At 50.2% G+C, this 8799-nt stretch overlaps 1 long non-coding RNA gene across 2 annotated transcripts; it reads left to right on the forward strand.

Moving 5' to 3' along the window:
* Window positions 1–358: 358 nt before the first annotated feature.
* On the forward strand, window positions 359–6138 carry LOC137144118 (uncharacterized). 2 transcript variants are annotated; one of them, XR_010917331.1, is made up of 4 exons: window positions 359–456; window positions 1768–2058; window positions 3255–3340; window positions 6081–6138. It is a non-coding gene; the product is annotated as an uncharacterized lncRNA (long non-coding RNA). The 2 variants fall into 2 exon arrangements; XR_010917330.1 differs by lacking the exons at window positions 3255–3340; window positions 6081–6138 and having other exon boundaries at window positions 1768–2109.
* The last annotated feature ends 2661 nt before the right edge of the window (window positions 6139–8799 follow it).

The following is an 8799-nucleotide window of genomic DNA, read 5'->3' on the forward strand; positions in this document are numbered from 1 at the left end:
CCGTCCGTTGGCTACAGCCCTCTCTTGACACAGTTCCTCTGGCCTCCTCAATCTATATCCCCATATGCAGTCTCCAGAGGCACCACTGCTCCCTCTAGCCCCAACTTCCTCCCCACTCCTGCAGCTTAGTTTCCCCCCTTGTCTGCTTCCTTCTGTGGGTACTGTGATATAGCAAGGACAGAGAGCAGCAGGAGAGGATGCAAAGGGAGGTATATAAGCCCCAGAATGATCAGGGCTTTATTCCCTGCAGCCTAGCCAGAGTCAGGAGAGGGCAATCAGGAGCAGCTGAGGCCAATTACGGCCCAGCCAGCTGCCGGTTAAAAGCCCACTGCTCCAGGGAAACAGGGCATAAGCTGGAGGAAGTAGCTGTGCTGTGGACTGGAGAGTAGTGGAAGGATGGAGGAACCCCAAGAGAGGGGGAAACCTGCCCCTGGCCAGACTGAAACCCTTCCCCAGGTACCAGGGCCTGGGTCAGGAAGCCCAGTTTGGGGCAACAAGGAAAACAGGGCCTGAGAGGCCAGAAGGATGGGGGGGAAGTAGCCCAGGGGAAAAGGGACTGCAGCTGCAAATACAGTGCTAGCAGCACACAGCTGCTAGTCACAGGGCCCCTGGGCTGGGACCTGGAGGAGCGGGGGGGCCTGGGTTCCTACCCCCTCCCCAGGGAAGATGGGGTGATGGGCAACCCCCTGGCCCACTACGAGGAGTAAAGCATGAGACCACGAGAGGGAAGCTGGCTGTCTGCCTCAGCACTTACTGCACTTGCAGCCTCCCCATGGTGCTGCAGGGTGTGTTACTCCACTCGCCCGCAGGGGGGCTGCAGAGGAGTGCAGATGCTTGCTCCATCTCCTGCTGCTCAGTCAGAGGACCAGTAGCAGAAAATGACTCATTGAAACAAACGCCGTCACTTTCCGAGTCTGGTTATCTCTGAGATACTAGATCCTGTTCTGACTGGGACACGAAACCCGGCTCATGGTGCATAGCCCCAGGGAGGGAGCCTGCACCGTTGGCCGGGCACATGTGACATTGAAGATCTGCAAAGAGATGCTTTCCCACGATGGCCCCCTTTGGCCACAGCGTCACCAACCTCGAGGGTCAAAACTCATGAGCTAGGCCCCAAACCAGCATGGGAGTTTACAAACAATAAATGAGGTTCTCATTTGCATCGGCTTTTGGGTCTCATTTTTCTCCACCACCATGAGGGCTAGAAACTTCCCTCTGATGGTTGTTAATGAAAGCCGAACATTCTCATGTAATCAGATGACTCAAAGAGCTGGGACTTTGAGAGAAACATCAGATATCACCAACATAATGACAGAACCATGAGAGTTGGCAGCAGTGCTTCCGGCTGGAGGGGACTCCCAGCAGAGACCAGTTCAGCACAGGCAGGGGAGGGTTCTCCCAGCTGGCACCAGCTTAGCCTGGCTCCTACCTGCTTGGCTGGGAAGAGGCTCCCTCCAGCTCATTTAGTAGAGCTGCTGATTATGAGGGGCCTCGTGGGTCTCAAGTGTGGCAATGCGGCCTGGCGCTACACTGTCCCTACCACCTCGCGCTGAGATCTGGGCTGATCTCGTGAGCAAAACCGGAGCGGGCTGGCTTTGTATTTTGATGGGAGACACCCAGAGAAAACCCAGGATGTTGTGCTGTTAGGGACTGAGGAAGGGGCACTCTCTGCTCTGAATCAGCCCTGACCCAGCGTGCTGTGCCTCAGGCTCTGTACGGTACTTGGGGATGCATGTAGCTGGAAAACAGTCTCATTCTCTTGTGCAGGACACACGATGACTTTGCTAACTCCCTGAGTCTGCCCTGGTGAAGGCAGAGCAGCAGCACAGCGAGACCAAGGCAGCTTGGGACCACCACAAAGGCTCACCTGCTCCAATACTAAATTCCCATGTGGAGAATAGTCCCATGTTTGCTAACATCAGTATCAAATGAAACTGGAAGTGAGGTTTAGGCTTTTAGAGCTGCTGCTGAAGTCCTGAGTTGATGCTTTCCTTTCAACTGCACAGTTGGCTTAGTCATCAGAGCTCTTGACATTAGATGGACTCCAGCACCTTCAGAGTGAGTCACAAGCCACAGTGACGGGACCCTAAATTCAGGCCATTCCCCAAGTCCCCTCTCCAGCAGATGGGGGGGGGGGAGGGGGAGGAGGAGCCAATTTCACAGTAACCAGTTTGTAAAGCACTCTGAGCAGCCCGTGTATATGCCTCCTGCTCTGAGGTCAGCAGGTTCTGTGTGTCCCAGGGTGATACTGAGGAACTAGCTCCCTTTTCAGACTTTCTGTATTAGCATTAATTCAGAGTTGGAGGGTTTATGTCTAGGAAGCAAACATGCATCATGAGCACTATGGGAGCATATCCCAGGGCCCGTGATGATGCCCTGGCCCCTTCCATTAGCATTAATGAGAGTTTTACAAGTGACTTCAATGGGAGCAGAGCTAGGCCAGTGCTGAGCACGCTGGAAAATCCCACCGCAACGCTACATGTGGGATGAACACGCAGAGTAACCCTGAGGAGCACAGGACTAGATGTCGGGCTGCCACTTCTACTATTCCCAATGTCACACGTACACTCGTACTGCCTACCCGCCTCTCCCTTCTGATGTTACACGGACCAAAGAGATTATTGGGATTCCAAGCCTTGCTTTGCTGGCTTTAATCTCTCCCTCCCTCCTCCTCGGACTGTTGTGCTGCATCTCAGATACCATCGTGTAAATGATTGTGCAGTTAGGGAAGCTAACAGTAAAGCTACTCCTACGGGGCCATGATCAAATGAGGAGTCCACTATCCTTGACTGCTTTTCTAGGTTTCAGACAAGGGAAACCCACAATGAGTCTGAGCTCAGTGTTGGGATGGATACTTCTTATTACCCAGCACTCGAGGACCTTGCTTGCTACCTTACAGAGCACTGAGTACGGTAGGTGTTTATGGCGTAAAATGTAGCTGATCGCAGGGCATGAGAATGGCAGCGGTCTTGCCTCACACTCAGGCAGGGCTAGGAAGTGTTTTTAGGTCACTTATAAAAAGCTCTTGTGCTCATTTAAAAAAAAAAAAAAGTCTAAAGATATTTTAAGTCATTCAACAAATAGTTTGGTCTCAGTAATGTTAACCCTTAACATATATTCATCAACTGCTCCATCACTGATGAGTAATTGCAGATGTGGCTCCTTCATATCAGTCTGATAATCTCAGAACTTTTCATTGGTTATTGAGACTAGCTTTAAAATGAGGCACCCTGAACTCTGCTTTATTCTACCAGAACTACGTCTGCTTGACGAACAGACCACACACTCTAACCTATCAAGAAACAGACGAGGCATGAAAATTGAAGTTTAATTTACGCTGGTAAGGAGGCTTATGCTCTCGCTGTGCTTTGTATTGTGCTGGATAATGCTAGGAGAAATTACTGAACTAAGATGTTAACCAATAATACATAATTCTAGGAGTGCAGATTTATAGTGTTTCTTGTGCTATAAACCTGTAATGATCCAGATAGCCTCTGCAATTTTGTTCCACGAGATCCCAGAACATCAAGCTGCATTTTGCAGCACATTGCTGTCAATCAAAGCTCAATAAAGAGGCGAACTGTCCAGTGAGGAAGGGTTTATGCTGGGGTCAGGGCTAGGTTGGAAGGAGGCATCACCCCTAACAGTGCATTTCTAGGGAAAACCAGCTGAGGACAATTCAAGTGGATTAATGAATGACTAGCTGACTACAGCTGTCAGTGTGCTGGATTCTGTAGAGATACACACACATGCACATACATGCACATGCAGAATTGGGTATGGCATTGCTAAGTGGTGTTATTTCACTATACTTTTCACCAGTGAAAAAAGGCTTTTCACAGCCTCCAGGGTGTTGGACTGTTAGATTTACTGCAGTCTGCTGCCACATGCATCAAGTTCTGGGAAAATATCCCTCTGAGGATGACAGGAGGAACAGACTGGTCATTTTGGAGGGGTTGTTGCTCTGTGGAAATGAGAAATCTCTATTACTTTTCCCTTTAGCCTCCCACTCTGCAGGTTCTCACCCTTTATAGCGTTGTGTGTGTATGTGTGTTGTTTATATCTGTCTGCCTGCCAACCCATTGTGACATGTATTTTCCTGAATGAAGGAAATGCCAACAGTGAGTTGGCCCCAGCCCTTTATTGTAGCCAAGTGCCAGCTCTGTTGTATTTAAGTTTAATATGCGTATGGTTCAATGTTCCTCTTTCCCTTCTGCTGCTGTTCAGAACTGAAATGCCAGATGCTGGTGCAGCTGGCAGAAGCTTAGCAAGGAACAGAAGGTTCTGCTCAGGAAGGAGTAACCCATTTACAGGTGGTTATTAAAGGAAACAGAGCATTCAATGAACTGGTGAATCCCCACAACCCGCGTTCACTGGATTCTACTCATGGAATCCTAAAGAGGCACAAGTGCAGAGAGCAGCATGGAGAATAGCTCAGTCTGCAGTGACCTCGCTTGCAAATGCAATTCCGCCAGCTAGAGAAGAACACAATGGCCTGTATGTGTGAACCACAACAGGGAGAAATAACACCTGTAGGCACATGCCAACATTACAAGAGCCAAACTCTGTCTCCACAACCCCTGGAAGGAGCCTCCCAGCGGACTGGCAGACTTGGGCTTGTGTGGCTCGTGCTAGCACTCTGAAAGCAGCTGCCTAGACAGTGCTGTGAAGTGGTCAGGCTAGGTTTTGAAGCCCACCCTGCTCTCTCAGCGACAGAGCCCAAGCCCCAGGCCGAGCCACGACTTCAAAGCTCTGTCGACACAGCTATTTTCAGAGTGCTAGCGCGGGCCCTGCTGACCTGAATCTGGTGACCTAGGCTGGGCAGCTCCTTCCGCAGGCTTTGCAGACATACCCTCAGTGCCATAGCTGGGAACAGACCCCAGGCGTCCTGACTCCCGGTACTCTCCCTAAGCAGCTATTTGATCTTCCCAGTCTGGGAGTTCCTAGCCCCTGCACACAATCTCACTGCGTGCAGCAAAGGGACTTTAGCACTTCTAAGATCCTCACACTTTCACTGCAAAGTAACGTCACCCTTCTGCTCTTTAGCAACAGCCAGGGCCTGGCAGGAAGTCTGCGGCTCTCATCAACGCAGCCTCTTCTTCCCCAGGCTGTGATTGCTGTCCTCATCCCTGAGAATGGGTAGATCCTATGGGGATTTCTTGCCAGTCATCCACAGTTTGGTGACATTGCAGAAGTTGCCTTTACCATACTGAAAATCAGCTGAGCTGCCTTGTCACACAGTGGCCATGTGTCCCAGCTGCCTGGTTCCCCAGCCATGCTCTGCCCTTTTCACTCAGCACTCTTGCACAGAGCTGAATGTCACATGGGTGTTTTTGCTTCCACCCGCTTGCTCGCTGGTCACTGCCCAGTTGTTGGGTGGATGGATTTTGACTGGCTATCTTTGTTTTCTAATTGGCTACTGCTTGCCTCTCGTTTCCTTGCTGCTCTGGGTCAAGCTGACAGTGCCACTAAGAGGATGTCCCTATGAGACATGCAGTGAAGGAGTGCTGGCAGCCTCTTTCAGCCTGTGATTTGTAGATGCCCCTGTCCTTGCTGACTGAGGTTGCTGGAGAGATGCCTCCACACTGCCTCACCAGGGACCCTCTTGATAGCTTGCTCTGAGATTCCAGCACCCAGAGGAGCTGCATGGAATGGAGGGGTTTGGGTAACTGCCATGCTGTCTGGGTCTGCAGAACGGGCTGGGGAGCTTATCAGAACAGAAGTCTTCCCATGGGATTGGCAGGCCATCTCACCTGCGGTCAGGCTGTCATGGGAGCTTGGCAATTCCTCCTGCTGGGACTGAGCAGACCCCCCACAGATAGACAGAGTGAGGCCCAGTTCCAGCCACAGGGAAAGCTCCAGTGGGCGTCAGTGTGAGTGTTGGGTGAAGGTCCCAGGGATGAAAAGCAGGCCCCCCTGCCTCAGAGAATGTTGTAGAGACCAGCAACAAGGCCCCAGTGCTGTGTTCACAATGGACTGAGAGAGCAGCACGACTGCATGGATGGTGTAATACGACCGACAGGATTACCCCTCAGCGTACCGGGCTGCACAAAGATCCTTACACACCAATCCCTCTTTAGGCTGCACAACTTCAGAACACACAGAGGGGCCCAATCCTGTCAGATGTGAAGACAGCAGTTCTAGAGGAAAATCTGGAGGCTGGAAAAGACTTTCAGACTCTGGCCCTACGATATTGGGCAGGAGAAAGCTAACTCGTGATGATCTACATTCACCACTGGGATAAACAGGCACTTCTCCACTGACTTCCATTACGATGGACATAGGTCTGTAGCCAGATGCTCTCTTGGGCAATAAGGAGAAAGCAGGGGCTCCCTCCTCCCAACCAGGCCTATTGGGAAATCACTGAGAAGCCGGGAGGCCACCCAGGCAAGCAGTGTCTCTTGGCAAGCTCTTTGAGCTTTACATTTGTGGGGGTGGATGCTACAGGTCTGAAGGCCAGAAGGGCCCACTGCAATGATCTAGTCTGAGCTAGGGTGACCAGTGTGAAAAATTGAGATGGGGGTGGGGTAATAGGGTCCTATATAAGACAAAGCCCCCGATATTGGGATGGTCCAGATAATATCCGGATCGCTGGTCACCCAAGCTGGACCTCCTGTATAGCACAGGTTGCAGAGCCTCCCCCAGTGAGTCCCGCATCCAGCCCATCGTGTCTGTGTGCGCACTAGTGCCTCGGTTAGAAAGATGTCCAGTCTTGACAGACAAATTGGGAGTGATGGTGAATCCACACATCCCTAGGTGAGCTGTTCCAGTGGCTAATTCCCCTTACTGTAAAAAATCTGCTCCTTATTTCTTGTTTTAATGTGTCTAGCATCAGCTTCCAGTGTTGGAGCCTGTTCTGGTGAAGTCACCGCTGAAACTTTGTGACACTTCCCAGGGGTACCGAGGGTTGTAGGGCACCTCGGCACCACGTGCCCTTAGCATGAAGGAGCTCGTCTCCGCCTGCTGTGGGGCAGCTCCCACCTTCACCAGCCTCTGGCAACACCAGCACAGCCTGCCAGGCCTCTGCAGACCCCGCTCTCTAGGCAGGTTAGCGCTAGGCGCACAGTAGCCCTCGAGCATACTGAGCGTGCCCCTGGAGTGACACTCACAGAATTCGCTACTCCCAGGGGAATAGCACACACCAGCTCACTGCTCACATCTCCGGCTCACTGCTCCTCTCAGCGCACAGCACTTAGCTAGGGTTAGAGTAAAGCAAGCTGTTTGTTGAACAAAGAACAAAGATAGAATTGATGGACACAAATAGTGACACATCAAATAAAATCGTAACATGCTTTCCAACGCTTAAACTAACTAATGAGACCTTCCCCTGGCTCAGAAAGATTACCTCAGCCCAACTTTCTTTCCCAGCATCAAACAGCCAGAGTGGCTGGGATCCTCTGTGGATAAGACAAGCCGCCTAGCAGCTCATCTGCTCGGTGAAGTGTAGGTGGGTGTACCTTTGCACCCACAGCTGTAAGTCCAAAGATCCATTATCTTCACTTGCAAAAAGGATGCCCTCCTGCTGGTTTATTTCTTCCTATAAACTCCCTCCCTGGAAGATTTCGCAACCCCTTCATTAGCAATCAGCTCAGACTGCACATGATATCCACTGTGACCTGGACAATACTCAATTTACATAGAGCCAGACAGCTAAACGTTTTCTGCCTGAAAGAATCTTGTTTAACACCTTTTGGTGACCAGCCTCAAGTCTCAGCCCTGAAGAACCTAACTGGTAGTCTATATACATAACTCCTTCCATATTATCCATCGCTACATTTCACACGGATGATGAGGCCCAGGCTTTCAGGAGAGACCATACATGACAGTCTTTGGTGAACTAATATATTGATCCCAGACCCACAGGATCCCTTCAGCCCTGTACACACCACTGCCAGTTGGCACCACAAGCTCCCTGGGGCACAGCCTTCTCTGGGATGAGTTAAATAGATTGAGCTTCTTTAGTCTCTCACTGCAAGGCGGGTTTTCCAGGTCTCATATTCTTGTAGCTCTTTGCTGATCCTTTTCCAATGTTTCAATAATCTTTTTGAAATGTGGATACCAGAACTGGACATCGTATTCCACCAATGGTCTGACAAACGCGATATGCACATACCTGCTTCTGCTCACTATTCCCCATGTTATACCGCCCAGGTTTGCATTAGTCATCTTAGCTACAGCATTGCACTAGGAGCTCAGCTCACACAAGTCCATTTCTGAGGTGCTGCCTTCCAAAATGAGGGCCCGCCTTCCTGTGTGTGACCTACATTCTTGATTCATATATGTGTGGCCTTGCATTTAGCTATATTAAAACGCGTGTTCTTGAAGTGGGCCCAGCTTATCCTGTGATATCTGAGACATGTAATAAATTATAGAACTGACGGGAAGTTTCTGTGTGAGGTTGTCTAGTTTTCTGACAATAACCTAGAAACGGTTCTCTTTTAATTATTCTGATCTGTGTTTGCCACAGTGTGTGTGTGTGCATTCATACATCTTTCAGAAGGTCATATTTAGTCAATCTTACTGCATATATCACAGGCATCAGCAGCAGCCCTGATTAGAGTGATAAGGAAGAGAGACTTAATACTGCGCCTCTCACCACTGAAGTCAGTTAATTGTGACATTTCCCCTCTCCAACCCCAGCTCAGAATAAAATCTGCAGCCTATGTAAGATGGGTGTGAGACATCAATTCCCTTCCCAGGGGATGAAGCTTGATCAGTGTCTTAGAACCTGGCTGTTCTTTTATATTTCAGTATTTCATTAGCAAGAAGGGAAAGTGCAAGCAGGGAAAGAGAGCTGGG

This window comes from Emydura macquarii, unplaced genomic scaffold, assembly GCF_026122565.2.
Source record: "Emydura macquarii macquarii isolate MOO-44397 ecotype Brisbane River unplaced genomic scaffold, CSIRO-AGI_Emac_v2 contig_3390, whole genome shotgun sequence".
In the NCBI taxonomy this organism is placed as follows: domain Eukaryota; kingdom Metazoa; phylum Chordata; order Testudines; family Chelidae; genus Emydura; species Emydura macquarii.